The sequence below is a fragment of the Ursus americanus genome, chromosome 7, assembly GCF_024610735.1.
Source record: "Ursus americanus isolate L20-20 chromosome 7, mUrsAme1.1.p, whole genome shotgun sequence".
Taxonomy (NCBI): Eukaryota; Metazoa; Chordata; class Mammalia; order Carnivora; family Ursidae; genus Ursus; species Ursus americanus.
In genome coordinates this window covers 35,903,634-35,918,639 of record NC_142133.1, presented here as the reverse complement: position 1 = coordinate 35,918,639, position 15,006 = coordinate 35,903,634, and the positions used below count along the sequence as shown (strand labels likewise).

At 43.7% G+C, this 15,006-nt stretch overlaps 1 pseudogene; it reads left to right on the top strand.

Moving 5' to 3' along the window:
• Positions 1 to 268: 268 nt before the first annotated feature.
• On the top strand, positions 269 to 918 carry LOC123786157 (uncharacterized; annotated as a pseudogene).
• The last annotated feature ends 14,088 nt before the right edge of the window (positions 919 to 15,006 follow it).

The following is a 15,006-nucleotide window of genomic DNA, read 5'->3' as shown; positions in this document are numbered from 1 at the left end:
GTCTGCCTTCAGCTCAGGGCGTGATCCCGGAGTTCTAGGATCGAGCCCCACATCAGGCTCCCCCACTGGGAGCCTGCTTCTTCCTCTCCCACTCCCCCTGCTTGTGTTCCCTCTCTCGCTGGCTGTCTCTCTGTCAAATAAAATATAAAATCTTTAAAAAAAAATCCTAAGAAACCCACTAAAAAATATTATTAGAACTAATAACCAAGTCAGCAAGATTGCAGGATACAAGATCAAAATACATCAATTGTATTTCTATGCACTTGCAATGAATAATCCGAAATTAAGAAAACAAATCAGGGACAGAGTGGCCAACGGCCTGCAAAGCAACATACCTAAGGTTTATTGTCACTATTGCAACACATACTTCACCCATGATTCTCCATCTGTGAGAAAGATACACTGTAGTCAGTGGTAGGAAACCCAGAGAATGTGAAAGGCTACTATCAGAAGTGGATGGAAGAGCAGGCTCAGAGCCTGATCCACAATACAACCACTGCATTTCAATAAGAAAAGATACCTCCTACTCCATTCTTTACTCCTCCTCCTGTAGGGGCAATGATCCCACCTCCCCCCCCCCACCCAGTCTCCCAGGTCCTCATTGCCCTGGTATGATGCCAGCATCCCATATGGAGGGGCCCTCCCATGATGCCAGTGATGGGTCCTCCTCCCCTGGGATGATGCCAGTGGGACCCGCTCCTGGAAAGAGGCCACCTATGGAAGGCCACATGCCAATGATGCCTGCACCCGCAGCGATGAGACCTCCCACCTGTCCCATGATGGTACCCATTCAGCCAGGAATGACTCGATCAGACAGATAAGGAGAGGGAGAACCTCTTTATATCCATTTTATATTACTTCTTGTACTTCACCAGGAGATCAAGGTGCTGTGACTCTGGGTGTTTTCTAACAGGATAACCAGGAAGACTTGTCCCCCCTTCCTATCAAAGAGAGAATAGTTTTTGCAGGGGAGTAGTGGGACCAAAAAAAAAAAAAAAAAAAAAAAGCAATTTTCATTTGTATTGTGAAATGTGAAAATAAAATTGTCAACTGTTTTAGTTAACAAAAAGAAGAAAGGAAAAAAAGAAATGAAAAATCCATTCACAATAATATCAAAAAGAATAAAATATTTAGGAATAAACTTAATAAAAGAAGAGCAAAATTTATACTCGATTCTAAAAACTACAAAATGGTCTTGAAAGAAATGAAAGAATCTAAATAAATGGAAAAACATCCCATGTTCACAGATCAGTAGACTTAACATTGGTAAGATTGCAAAACTCCCCAAACTGATCTACAAATTCAACGAAAGAACCTATCAGAATTCAGTTAACTTGTGTCTAGAAATTGATCAGATAATTGTAAAATTCATATGGAGTTTCAAGGGACCAAAATAGCCAAAATAATCTTGAAAAAGAACGAAGTAAGGTTCACATTTACCAATTTCAAAATTTACTACCAAACAACAGTAATCAAGACAGTGTGACGCTGGCACAAGGATAGACGTATGAACCAATGAAGTAAAAATAAAAGCCCATAAACAAACCCATACATATATGGTCAAAAAGAACAAGTGTGCCCAGAGTATTCAATGGGGAAGAACACTCTTTCCAACAAAGATGCTAGAAGCCACTTGCAAAAGAACAAAGTGGGAACCTTATCCCGTACTGTACGCAAAAGTCGGCTCAAAACTGGTCATTAAGGACATGCAAATCAAAATCATAATGAGATACCACTTAATAACCACAAGGATGGCTACTACAATATTTTTTAAAAATAATAACAAGTTTTTGTGAGGCTATGGAGAAATTGAAATGCTTTTGTGTTGCTGGTGAAGATATAAAATGATATAGCCACTGTGGAAAATAGTCTGGTAGTTCCTCAAAGAGATAAACCTAGAATTAACATATGAGCCAGCAGTGCCACTCCTGGATACATACTCAAGAGAACTGAAAACATTTGTCTACATAGAAACTTTGGCGTGGATGCGGACAGCAGCGTTCTTTATCATCGCCAAAAGGTAGAAACAACCCAAATGTCCATGAACTGATGAATGTATAAACCAAAAGCAGCATAATCATACAATGGAATATTATTCAACCATGAAAACAAATGAAATATTGACACGCAGTACAACGTGGATGAACCTTGACAACATTATGCCAAGTGAAAGAAGCCAATCATAAAAGACCGCATATTGCAGGATTCCATTCATATGAAAGTCCAAAATAGGGAAATCTATAGCAGCAGAAAGTACATGGCTGTTTAGACCTGAGGTGGGGCAGGAAGTTGGGGGTGGGAGGGTTGCTAAAGGGCACAGGGTTTCTTTTTGAAGAGGTAAATGTTCTAAAATGGACTTTGGTGATGGTTGCACAACTCCGTCTGTATGCTAAAGACCGGTGAATTGTATACCTTAAATGGGTAAATTGTGTGGCATGGGAATTATATCTCAATCAAGCCGTTTTTTTAAAAAAATGAAACTCTGTTCCTGCCCCACACTTCCATACACCCGCACAAAGCCATGCTGTCTCCAGATCTATGTCTGGAACTTTTTAAAAGTATGTCAGCTCCTTCCCTGACTTTAGGAAACTGATCCTTATTTGAGACTTCTGGGCCCTTTTGACAGTTTGAGATAATTGGCCATTTACGCACAAGGGCAAAGTAGTGCTTGGATAATTACGAAAGCTACAGTCCTGAATCACAGGAGTTTGGAGTTTGGAAAAACACGTCAACCAACCCAACAGCCAGGTTTCCATGAAAGGAGGCCTCGGCTCCTGATAACTCTCAAATACTTCCTAGCTCGCTCCGCCCTTCTCTAGCTCCTCCTTTCCCATTTTGGCAAATTTCCCTCTCCCTCCCCACTTCTCCCACCCCAACAAACTCTTGACTGAGGAAAAGCAAGAGCATTCCTGCCATCCCCTTTCCAACCGAACTCAACCGCCTCCAGCCCCCGGCTCACAGGCTCACACATAAAGGCCAACTGAACTCTCTGATCTGAGTTAAAAGCTTTGTGTTGTGTGTGCTAATAAGCTGGGGGTTTCGCCTTTTTCCTCTAGCTTGGATTACCTTGTTTCCGAGTGGGCCAACTCTGGGAGAAACCCTCCCAATCAATGCCTTCAGTTGAGATCTAAATGTCCATGCCTCTTACTCCAGAGGAATAAGAAACAGACCAGAGGAAAACCATGTTGCAACACAATTATTGCATTATTTCTTTATAACCAAGGTCTCCAGGTGGGGGGTGGGGTAGGGGATAAAAGGTTTTCATACTTAATGAATAAATGCCTTGTAGTCCACTTGGCTTTTCTCTAAAGAACTCTGAATGCGTCGCAAATGCTCTCTCAGTCCTCTCTCTATGCCACCCCCTCATCAAGGAGGGAGCTGGAGAAATAAGACCCATTTCACAGATCCAGAAATGAAGGCAGCAAGTATGCTGATAACTGATCCCCAAACAAGTTCCCAGGCTACAACTTTCACCCTCAAATTTATTTTCCACCTTTCTTCAAATGTTCCTCTTAGATTCCCACTACTTGCTTTTCCAGGCCAAACCCCCTTCTTCCATCATGTCCCTACCAAAACCCAGTCTATGCTGATCCTTGCTTTTCTGCAACATGCAAAATAAAGTCACTAGTTATATAGTTATATTGTAGCACATTCTCTAGGCTTTTTCATATGGATGGAGTGCCCTAGCAGAGTGGTGCCCTGCCAGAGGGTAAATTGGGGGGGGGGGGGTTGTTCGTTTGTTTGTTTCTTCATTTTCTTTTTCATAAAGGGAGAATTCCCTGCTTCTTCAAGACATTGGCCATATAGGAGGTAAAATAGCCTAGAAGATTTTTATATAAAAGAAAAAAATATATAAGATTTTTAAGACAAGACAAAGGAATAACATCTGTTCAGCTGAAACAAACTGAACTGAAACCCAGTTCAATGGAAATGGAAAGGAATAACCAATGTAGAGTGTTGGGGTGGTTGGTTGGTTGGTTATTAATAAAATAAATCAATGTAGATCCTTACTTTACACCATATATCAAAATCAATTCCAAAATGATTGAAAGTTAAATGGAAAAAAATCAAATCATAGCTGGTGCGATGGGTTAGCTTTATGTGTCAACTTGACTGGGGCACAGGATGCCCAGATATATTTGATCAAACATCATTCTGGCTGTTTCCATGAGGATGTTTTTGGATGAGATTTGCATTTAAATTGATAGATTGAGTAAAGCAGATTGCCCTTCATAATATATCTGGGCCCCAGAAAATGACTTCTTAAATGTTCCTGTATCAAGAAGGGAAAATGAGGGGTGCCTGGTGGCTCAGTTGTTCAAGGGTCTGCCTTTGGCTCAGGTCATGATCCCCTTGGGGCTCCCCACTCAGTGGGGTGTCGGCTTCTCCTCCCTCTGCCTGCTGCTCCCTCTGCTTGTGCTCTCTCTCTCTCTCTGTCAAATAAATAAAATATTTTTTAAAAAAAGAAAGGAAAAGGAGGTTCACTCTGATCATAGGATGAAGTACTAAAAGCCTCAAAGCCCCTCCATGATTTGACCTTGGAGCTCCCTCACCCCAGGGACCTTCACAGACTCCAACCCTAGCCAGGCGGAGATCCTCTGGGCTCCTCCAGCGTGCCAAGGTCTCCCCGTCTCCCAGCCTTCCTCAGTTCTTCTCTGTCCCTGGAACCATCTCTCCAGCTCCAGCTCCTGCTTGTTCAAAATGCACCTGAAGCAAAGATGCCCTGCTACTTCTGAGGTAGAATGTAGAGAAAGTTTAAGCAGAAACTTTTTTTTTTTTTTTAGAAAACAGAACTTCGCGTGTCTAACTTCTACACATCTTTCAGCTCTCAGCCACTGAGAAGCTTTCTCCGTCCTCTCTCCCTTACCCCTCAGAGCACTTTCTCTGAGGTAGTGCCCAGCAACTTCTCTTCGTGCAAGGAAAGGAGCTCCTCCTACTGCACCTCGAGTTTCCTGGGGGAAGTTGCATAGGCTCTTGTCTTCCTCTCCATCATGAATACCTGTGTACTCTAACGTGCATGTGAGGAGAGCCATGGAGGATGGTGGGGAAAGGCTGGGGCAGATGGGAGAGCCACCTCACAGCCTTCTGGACGCTGCAGCAGAAACCCTGGTAAAGGCCCCGAGAAACTGATTGCCCATCCCAGTGGTTCTCATGGATGCAGAGAAGTCGTTCCAAGGATGGAAGTGGCCCTGTAAAGGGAGGAAGGACCTTCAGGTATCTGGTTGCTGTCAGCCTCACTAGTAAGCCCTTGGGTTCAGTGAGACAAAAAGCAACAGAAAGTAAGCGACAAGCTCTGATCACTAATGGGACTCAAGACTCCATCAATAATACGCCTTCACTTTTTCTTTTTTTTACAATTCAGAGTTTTCTAAATTTTTCAACAAATACTACTTGGGGGAGGCTATTTAGCTATTTTTATCGTGGTAAAATACACATGACATATAATTTACCGTTTTAACCATTTCACATCATCCATCTCGGTGGCATTTAGTACGTTCACAGTATTGGGCAGCTGTCACCACTATGTAGTTCCAGAACATTTTCATCACCCTGAAAGGAAATCTCGTACTTACTAAGCAGTCACTTCTCATTCACCCTCCTCCCAGCCCCTGGCAGGCATTCACCTATCTTCTGACTCTGTGATTTTGCCTATTCTGCATTTAAATTTTGTATAAATGGAATCATACAATATTTGTCCTTTTGTATCTGGCTTCTCTCACTTGGCACGTTTTCTAGGTTCATGGCGTAGCATGTATCAGTACTTCATTCCTTGTCATGGTTCAGTAACGCTCCGCTTCAGGGGTATACCTCATCAGTTGAGATTCTTCTAACAAGTATGACTTTTGCAATCAGGAAAAAAAATACACAGTTTCGGACTGTTGCTTGTTTTGTTCTATTTGGGTTACCAAATCCCTTCTGTACATGAGGCAGGAGGAGGTTCGGGTTCTAGTGCTTTCTCCAGCCGCTGACCAAAGGCAAATACCATATTTTCTCAACTCTAAGTCTCATGGTTTTTGTTTGTTTCTTGGTTTCGATTTTTTTAAATGTTTTTGAAATGTGAATGCATTTTGTAATCTACTTACTTCTACAGTGATGTTTCTTTCTCCTGTCTGTAAAGCTATTACTCTATTTCCTCAATTTTAAAACACCATCAGGGGCGCCTGGGTGGCTCGGTTGAACATCTGCCTTCGGCTGGGATCATGATCTGTGATCCCAGAGTTCCAGGATCAAGTCCCAGGGCTCCCTGCTCAGTGGGGAGTCTGTTTTTCCCTCTGCCTCTGCCTGACCCGCCGCCCCTGCCCCACTCGTGCTCTCTCTCTCTCTCTCTCTCAAATAAATAAATAATCTTCAAAAAATAAATTAATAAAAATAAAAACACCATCAACAGTAAGAAGCACCATTATTTTATGTACGTGAAGAAAGCAAAAAGAATGGTGATTAATCTATGACACAATGCTTTGCTACTCTTGATAATGTATCTGAACTTATTGAAAGAGGGGTTCTTTTGAAGACTAACTGAACGTGGATTTTTATCTCATTTCACCCTTGGGCTTACATTTGAAAGGAAAATTAAGTGAAAACAATCAATTAAGATTTTCCTAAACTATCTTCACATTCCGAGTCCAACCCTTCCAAATCGCTTTTCAGCTCTGAGTCCTTGATGTCCATACATATTGTCACGTACGTATTCTCTTCTGGGGTCCCCGGACTGTTGGTGACACAGTACTCCTTCCAAGAGAGCTTCATTATCTCCCAAGCCACTGCCACCCATTCTGCAAGGTTTAAGGCTAATCTTTCCAGAAGTTAACAGAAGGTTTTCAGACAATAACCAAAGGTTCTCAGGCAATAACCAAAGGTTCTAATTCCTTCCTTAAACGATTCGCTGACTGAAAAGTCAGAGTAGAAGCTGTCCAGTCAAGCCACCAGGAATGACAGTCAAGTGAACACATGTGTATGCCCGCACCATGGTCACCACATCATGATTCCCACCTACCTGCTCAAAAGCCGTCGTAAGACATCATCTCTCAAGAAAACCCCCAATTTCAGAGTTGATTTTTAAAAAAAGTTGTTTTAACTTCAGAATCCATGGACTGTGATGTTAAATCTATGAGGACTTAGAATCAAATATCCTGCCTGTATGATCTCACTAAAGGAATGATAAGAGTAGAGATAGACGAAGAAACGGCTATGCATCCCACGTGGACCTTTGCCTTGAAGTAATTGGGGGAGTTGAGGACATCAGAGCTTCAGGAACCTTTCAGAAACGCCCAAGCTCTCCTCACTCCACAGATGAGTCCCTGAGGGCCCTGAGAGGCTCAGCGACTCGCGGCATCTTTCTCAGATGGAAGAAAGCCGGTCCTCCCGTTACACGCGTTCGCGTAGGTGCACCGCGCCTAGTCCTAACTGCGAAGTAAAATCATATTACGTCTTGCCAGGAAAAATTGTAGGAGACTTTCAGGGGGCCAAAAAAGATCACTGGGTTATAAGTGCCTTTCATGGTCTATGAATAAGGTGTAGAAACAGATAAAAATGCAAATTCCTTGTATCCTTAGAAATGCAAATAAATTGTATCCAGGGGAACGCAATCGACTATCGCCCTCTGGAGAGACCCGCTCAGTATCTGTTTGTCAATTCATTCCGGCATTCCCCATTGTCAGTATCTGTGTAGTTCTTCCAATTCCCCTTTGAACCAATTGCAGCATCGTTCTGGGTCCCTCATTCATTCTTGACGGAAATAGAATCTCTGACTGCTCATTTTACATTTGTAGGAGAGTCATGATTTTACCTCTGAAGAATGATCCAGTGACTACCTACAAGACGGAACATCAGTCAGCCATTAAAAATTATGTTTACAGAGTTCTTGGCTTGAATGATAAGAAAACTGTTTAAGAAATAACGTCAGGGGAAGAGAACAGGATACAAGAGTGAAAGATACAATGTGATTCAACCACATCAAAAAGACAAAGACAATCAAATGGAAAGAAATAAAACACAATATGAACGGAAATTGCCCATACTCAGTGCTTAAGTACTAGGAGCGTGAGTGGGGGTTTTGTTCCTGCTTTTCTTTGTGTCATTCTGCACTTGGCACATTTTTATGGTGAATGTGAACTGCTTTTATAGTCGCACGCACACGCACACACACAGTCCTTGAAGAGGAAAATATAAAACATATTCTATACTCAAAGCAAGACCTGAGACACTGAGAAACAGGTAGAGCAGGGATTAGGAAACAAACAGCACCTGCAAGACAATAAATGACCCAATGCCTGCACAGGGGGGATGGAGCTGGCACTTGGCCAAGAACCTGAAGGGCCTCTTGCTGTTCATGGATATTTTATTTTCCTTTTTTACAATGGAAATATGCATGGCTCCGCGTTTGCTCCTAAGAAAACAACTTCTAGACTAATCAGTGTAAAATAAATAAAGATTTAAATTTAAATTATATATATGGCCTGGAAAAACACCTGCCCAGCCTTTAATCTCCACCAAGATGCTCATTAGGCAGTTTAGTGAATGCTTATTACCTGTCCCTCTCAGAGATAGTACCAGGGCCTTTTTTTCCCCCCATCAGGAGACCTACCAGAACCACATTCTGGACCCTTCCAGAATTACATACACCAGAAAAACAGTCCAAAACTTCATGCTTCACAGATGTCAGTCACTGGTACAAAAAGACACATGCCATGTAAAGACAAAGTTTAACACTCAAATAAGGTAATGAGTTTGCTTAGACCCACTTTTATATCTTCCTTTCTAATAACAGTGTATTTGTAGGTTTGTCAGGTGCTTTTCTTAGGCCGAATCTCAGCTCCCTCCCACTTCCCCATTCAGAGAGAAGGAGAGAAGGCAAAGGTAAAGGTAACCCTGTGAAGTTCACTGGTAGCTCAAACCCTCCATTTGCCCCAAGACCCCCTGCCTCTGGGAAAGGAGGGAAGGGTCAGCAATGGAATCCAGTGTGATCCATTTGTGGACAATGAAAGTGACTCCCTCCCTCTTGCCTGGGTAAAAATTAATTCACAGAGTGATGGAGAGGACTCGAGGACGGAAGTGCAGTAAGGGGGCTTGGGGAGCAAGGGATTTGCGAGAATGAGCAGCACAGAGCAGCACCTCTGGTTGCTGAGAGAAAGGGCTCATCCTGACCATTTCTCATTTGGGGCTACCCTTGCGATATTCATGTTTATTACTTGTACCACCTGCCATGGACTACATTGTGTCCCCCAAAATTCATATGTTGAAGCCCTAACCCCCAATGTGACTGTATGTGGAGATGGGGCCTTTAGGAGATAATTAAGGTTGAATGAGGTGATAAGAGTGGGGCCCTGATTCTACACGATTGGTGTTCTTATAGGAAAAGACACTGGCAAATGCACTTTCTCTCTCCTTGTACTCAGAGGGAAGGCCTTGTGAGAATACAGCAGCCATCTAGCAGCTGGGAAGAGAGGCCCCATCAGAAACCCACAGTGCTAGACCTTGATCTTGGAATTCTCAACCACCAGAGCAGTGAGAGAATTAATTTCTGTAGTTTAAGTCATCCAGTCTATGGCATTTTGTTATGGCGGCCAGAGGAGACTAAGACACCACCCCTCATGTTCTTAAAGAACCTGTAGCTTTTTCATAAAAAATTGTACAGCTATCCTTATTGCATTTAAAAACATCGTATGGGTTCTTTAAAGAGAAAGAGTTTTGAATTATTTTGTAAAACCAAATAAACTTCATTAAGCACTTCCTATGTGCCAGATACATTATGCTAAGCTCTGGAGACATAAAATTAAGAAGACAGCCTTTGGCCCAGGGAACTTATCACCTGGTCTTAAATAGGAGCTAAAGTCTGAGCTAGGTCCTAGGCTGACCCAGCCGAAGTCTGGGGAGCTGTGGCTCAGTGAAATGAACCTTGATTTAGAACAGTCTGGGAACTCAATCCCTGAGGATTCTGCTCCTAGCAATGTCAAGGCAGCACTGTGAGCCTCCATTGGCAGGTCTGGGAGATGTGCCGCCCAGGGACAGAGGAGAGGGCAATCCATGGCCATCAAAGATTTAGAAAACCTTTCTGCTTCTTACACATTCATTCACCCTGTGCCCTGGCAGGTGAGCAGGCCTGCCCACACCAAACCCACACACCCTCTCACTCACCCAGCGCCTTTCTCCGGCTTCCTCCCTTTGGCCCACCTCAAGAAACCAGCTGGGGGGTGGGGGGGGAGGCCTGGGTGGCTCAGTCAGTTAAGCATCTGCCTTGGCTCAGGTCATGATCCCAGCGTCCTGAGAGTCCTGGGATCGAGTCCCTCAGCAGGGAGCCTGCTGCTCCCCCTGCTTGTGCTCTCTCTCTCTCTCTCTGACAAATAAATAAATAAAATATTAAAAAGAAAGAGAAAGAAAGAAGAAGAAAAGAAAGAAAGAAAGAAAGAAAGAAAGAAAAAGAAAGAAAGAAAGAAAGAAAGAAGAAAGAATCCAGCTGTGCCCAGAAGCACACACCTTGGGATTTTTAAACCTAGTTTGCATTTCGAGAGGAAGTGAAGTTGCATTCCTCGATTGACTTTATATTTACCTCTTCCACTGGCTGGCGCCAAGCCGCTGAAGCCCTCTGGACAATAAGCCTCTTCTCTTTGAAACAGGAAGTGTCATTTGGTCCAGCCTAAAAGAGTGGTCCTTCTTGTAGCCTCCTGGAGGAATGCCACCCAGGATTGGTCCGGTGCCTCCTTCCACCCCCTCCTTGGGCTGAGGGGGCTGCAGGGTGGAATCAAGCAGCCTCTGAGGAAGCGGGGGATGGGGACCAGGGAGTAGCCCTTACTTAAAGCTTCCCTGTAGCTAGAACTGGAACAACTGGGTCATGTTTGCTGGAGAAAGACCGGTGTCCTGGTCTCTACCACTTTGAATTGAAAATAAAGTAAATGATAAAATTATTGTAATGTAATTCTAGATTGTCTGTTTCCCGAGCTGTGGGTTTTTCAAGGGTAGCAAGCAGGTCTTATCCATCTTTGAACCTCCAAGGACTTCTGAGTGCCGGAGAATGAATGTAGGAAGGCAGGAAGGAAAGATGGAAGGAAGGGAGGATGGGAGGGGGGAAAAATTCAGTAGGGCAATAACCTTCCATTATCTTCACTTCTATCCACATCTCCAAATAATTTTAAGTTATGATAGATTAAGACTTTAGACATTTGTCTATCTGATCCGGGCTACGCGATGCCCTAGGACATACATGCAAAGTCACTTGGCTAAAGCACAGAATATTTGGGGGCACCTGGGTGGCTCAGTCAGCTGACCATCCGACTCTTGATTTCGGCCCAGGACATGATCTCAGGGTTGTAAGATCGGACTCCCATGTTCAGTGGGGAACCTGCTTGTCCCTCTCCCTCTGTTCCTCCCCCCACTTGCTTGCTCTCTCTCCTCTCAAATGAATAAATAAATAAAATCTTTAAAGTACAGAATATTTGTATTCTTTCCCTAGGGGTGCCCAAGGCGAGGTTGCAGAACTGAGATAGGGAAATTCAGAGAGAGACCTCAAAGCTGTCAGTTCCCACCACTGTTAGTTTGCTCCTGGGAATCAGACTGACAGGAAAAGAGCAGTGAAGTTGGCTTTGTTTCATTAAACAGGTTGCTCAGTCCAAAGAGACTATTTCACAGAAAATAGTCTAATTACGTTTCCAATGAACCTTCTATGACATATTCAGGCAGCCCAATTTGCCTTCTCTCTTGGGAAGATATTGTATATGAAAACAGTTTTATCAGGTTGTAATGTTCTATAAAAATGTCAACTAATTAATTTTTTTTCACTTTTTTGTGTATTTTTAAAATTTTTCCTTTTACATCGTAGATAAGGCTAGAGTCCATGTGCAATATAGAATAGTTTTGTTGTTGTTGTTTCTTAAGATTTTATTTATTTATTTGTTTATTTGACAGAAAGAGAGAGCAAAGCAGGGGGAGCAAGAGGCAGAGGGAGAGGGAGAAGCAGGATCCCAGCCAAGGAGGGAACCTGATGTGGGGCTCGATCCCAGGACCATAGGATCATGACCTGAGCCAAAGGCCGACACTTAACAACTGAGCCACCCAGGCACCCCTAGAATAGTAGTTTAAAGTAGCTATCTTTGAAGTCACACAGATCTTGGGTTCAAATCCAAACTCTACCTTAATAGACATGTGACCTTAAGCTACTTAATTTCTATGAGCTTTAATTTCTTCTTCTGTAAAATGACCTCACGAGTGGTAGGGAGCATCAGATATAACACATGTAAAGTTCTCAGACGAGCACCTGACCCAGAGGAACTGCTCAAAAAATATCAGCTACCATTAAAAATAAAAAACGTAATAAATATTAGGCATTACTAATCAGTTTATTACATGCAGGAAAGTTAAACTCTCTTGAGGAAGATAAGATGTCTGATCCTTTCACCCAGAGAAGCTGGCGTCTGGGGTGGTAATATGTTGCAGCTTTGGGTACCACCCAGTACCCCCCAGGAATCCACTGCCAGGCAGCCTCTCCAGGAGACTCAACCACCCAAAGACAGAGAGGAAGAGACTCCGAGTGCGAGATAGCTGAAAGGGATACCATGGGAACTGGATGAACTCAAACGGTTCTAAGTGGAAAGTGGAAGGAGATTAAAGAAATCTGAGACCTCAGAAGGAAGGTTGCAGCTCGGTTTTACTGGGTGCTACAGTCCTCACGTTACCTATGGCCAGGAATCCATAAAGCCAGCACCACCGCTCAGCTCCCTTCCACATCTTTCTCCAGCCCAGTGTTGTAGTGGCAGATGTTGAACCACCAGCTTGGGTGGGATGGCCTCTGGCATATAAATTTTACTGATACAAGGGATGTCCAGTACGTAATTTACAAATAATAGTAAAATATACAATACTCTTTATTGTAAATCCCATAGATCCAATGAATCAATAAGCCAAAGGCTGTCACTGATGTTTGCCAAGCTCTTGTGTGGGTAGACAACCTAAGGTAGCACTTGGCAAATGGCTGTGGTTCTGACATGAATGTGGGTTGTATTTCATTTACAGGAAAAGTGGCTTGCTCATGATACCACTAGAAGAATATTTCCTCACTTTTGTGCTATTCCCGATATAACAGCTACAGATATGATACTCGTAAATTCAACCTTCATTATTAATATTGTCTCCGTCACTTCAAGTTCCAGAGGCATTGTGCTTGTACCTTCACTGAGAATGTGATTTCCTCAGATATCCACATGGCCGGCTCCCTCACTTCCTTTATATCTTCACTCAAAAGTTGCTTTTGGGGGGCACCTGGGTGGCTCAGTCAGTTTAGCATCTGCCTTCAGCTCACGTCATAATCCCTGGGTCCTGGGATCGAGCCCCGATGTCAGGCTCCCTGTTCAACAGAGAGTCTGCTTCTCCCTCTCCTTCTGCCCTTCTCACGCTCCATCTCTTGCTCTCCCTTTCTCTCAAATAAATAAATAAAATCTTTTTTTTTAAGTCATTTTTTAAATCTGGCCTTCACTGCCCACCCTACTAAGACTGCAACACCCACGCCCATGCCCACACCTTCAATCCTCCTCCTCCTCCTGATCGTTCTTCTTAGCATGTATCTTAGCATGTATCGCTTTCTAACATTCTGTGTGTTTCACTTGCGTGTATTTGTTATTCTGTCTCCCTTACTATAATACGAGCTCCATAAGGATAAGGATTTTCGTCTGTTTGTTCACTGTTGAATCCCCAGTGCCTTGAACAGTGCCTGGTACATAATAGGTCTCAGTAAATATTTGCCGAGCAAATGAAGGAATGTATGAACTCCCACATCTAATCAATCTAATGAATCATCTGGCCCCACTGGTTCTACCTTCTACTAGCACTCCTGTTCATCCTCTGGTCTCTGTCTCAGTGCCCCCACACTACTCCAGCAGGCTAGATGTGGAGAGGCTCCATGCACACCCCTCTCCAGGAAAGCACTTGCCCGGCTATCCGCTCCCATATTAGCCGCAGAGAGCCACCGTCCTACGGCAGCCCGAACCCAAAAGCTGATCGAGACACGGGTATAACTGCCTGGCCTTTCTGGGCTAATGAAGGACATCTGTCAGACCAAATACAGTGCGGACCTTCCAGGGGGCCTGGCCATAGCTTTGTCATGCGTGCAGAGGGGAGGAACCCTTTTCCCTTCCTCCCTTCTAAGGTCTTTGGCTGGTCTAATAATTAAATTGACATAAGACAGATTAACAGAAGAAAAAAACTTTAATTTCCTATGTACAGGAACCCCAGCGATATGAGACTCAAAGACAGGCAGGCAGTTGAGGCTTATATGCTCTCCTGAGCTAAGGAGAAGGGGGTAAGGGTCTGGAACTTCAAAGGGGTGGAAGGCAATTCAACAGGAAGATGGGAAGAGCAAATGTTTGGTAAATAAATGTTTGCCATACCAGGCAGATAAGTCTTTCTGATATAAAAAGTTATCTCTGGTATTAGCTATCTTCCTGGTACAGGCAGGCCCCCTCTATCTAAATTCTTTTAGACAGTTAAGGAAGAGGTAAAAAAAATAAAAAATTAAAAAAAAAAAAAGCAAAAAAAAAAACCTCTTCCTGAGTTGGCTGGGCCTTGATAACCTTCAGCTCAAAACACCCATGGGCCACAGAGGCATATTTTGGGTCACATATTTTGCTCCCCCTCACCTGCATTGCAGTTGGGCTTCTCTCTCTGCCCATTCCGGATTTCCTGCCTCCCTTCCACAGGAAAGAATAAATGTCCTGCCCACCCAACTCCATCAGAGTTTGCTCCTGGGAAGCCAAAAGGCAACAAGCAACTACTATCTCTCACCAGCATTAGTCCACAAGTGTCTCTCTGGTCTCCCCAGTGTTAGTCTTCCCCTCCAACCTCCCCTCAGTGCAGCCAAAGAGATCTTTCCTAAACCAAGCTCAGCCCCATGCTGAAAACCTTCAGTAGTTTCCCGTTGCTCTTAGCTCACGAAAGCAAAACCTTTGACATCCCCAGAGGGCCTAGCGTGGCCCAGCCCCTGCCTACGGTGTCTGCCCCAAGCCCCACTGCTGCCCTAGCATT